Consider the following 1,569-nt stretch of genomic DNA (forward strand, 5'->3'; position numbering starts at 1 on the left):
ATGGTGGCCCAGGAGCAGTGGGCGTTGTCGCAGGGGCAGAACGCCTTTACCTGTCCCGAACCCAAGTGCCCTCTTCCTGAGGTGTTCTCTGGAGAGAGGAACAAGTTTTTTGTTTTTCAACAGGCGTGTCGCCTGTTTTTTCGGATGTGTCCCCATTCTTCCGGCTCGGAGGTCCAGAGGGCCGGGCTTATAATGTCCCTGCTGCGGGGCTCTGCCCAGACCTGGGCCTTTTCCATTCCCGAGGGTTCCCCCTCCCTGCAGTCGGTGGACTCCTTTTTTCAGGAACTCGGGGGTATCTTCGATGAACCGGACCGAGTGGGGTTGGCGGTTTCGCGGTTGCTGGCGCTGCACCAGGGGTCGCTTTGTGTGGAGGATTATTGCTCCAATTTCAGACGCTATGCGGGCGATACTGCATGGAATGATAGCGCCCTGAAAGACGTTTTTATGCAAGGTCTCTCGGACGCGGTCAAAGAACTGTTGATCTCCCATCCCGTTCCCGGGTCCGTAAAGGAGGCTATGGAGTTAGCAGTGAAGGCAGATAGGAGGCTCAGGGCTGGGAAGCAAGATAGACCGACCCATAGAGTCAGGGAGGTCATTTGTCCTGTTCCCTCCCCGTCCGTACCAGTCTCTGTTCCCGAACCTATGGAACTGGACCCGCTGGACCCCAAGGAGCGACGCCGGATTCGGTTATTACATCAACTCTGTCTCTACTGCGGGAAAGCTGGACATCGGGTGATAACTTGCCCCTGGAGGCCTCAGCGTCCACAGTCCGAATCGGCAGAAAGACTTCCAGTCCTAGGCGATTGCAGGGAGGGTCGCCTAGGACCTCAGGTACGTCCTAGACTTCTGATACCCTGCCAGGTTAGGTTCCGGAACTTCTCCTGCCTAGGGCAGGCGTTTATTGATTCCGGAGCAGCTGCTAACCTGATAAGCATGCGTCTCGTTGAACCCCTGAGGGCGGAATTTGTGGCGCTGAAGACGCCAATTCGTTTTGCTAGCATTGATGCCACTCCTCTTGCTTCGGGCTTGGTACGATGGAGGACCCCAGTGTTACAACTCACGGTGGGGGGTCGCCATTCGGAAGGTCTATCATTCCTGGTGATGGAGAAAATGTTGGTAGACATGGTACTGGGGATGCCGTGGCTGGCGTTGCACAACCCCCAATTCGATTGGGCCACTGGGGAGCTAACCCAGTGGGGGCCGTCCTGTAATAGCCATCGCGCTCCCCTTCCGCCCTGCTCAGTCGATACCGCACTCAGTCCCCGAGGTATCACTTACCCTCACACCCCGTCCGCCCGCCCTGCTGCTGATGTCGCCGCCGGTGCGCTGCAGGGGGGACGGAAGAAAGGGGTGGGGTCCCGTATGCAGTTGCGTTGTGAGGAGAGTCTGTCGGTATTTGAGCCGTACAGGGTGGGACAGAAGGGGTACCGGTCCTCTGGAAATCGCAAAAGGAGGGGTCGCACGGGGTTCCATAAGTCTTTGTCGAAATCTGTTGTCTCTTCGGTGAACTGAGCTCACTGCCAGTTATTGGTTCTGCATGCACCTAGCCAGTCTGTCTGCGGTTCTCCT

This window comes from Eleutherodactylus coqui, chromosome 11 (genome assembly GCF_035609145.1).
Source record: "Eleutherodactylus coqui strain aEleCoq1 chromosome 11, aEleCoq1.hap1, whole genome shotgun sequence".
NCBI lineage: Eukaryota > Metazoa > Chordata > Amphibia > Anura > Eleutherodactylidae > Eleutherodactylus > Eleutherodactylus coqui.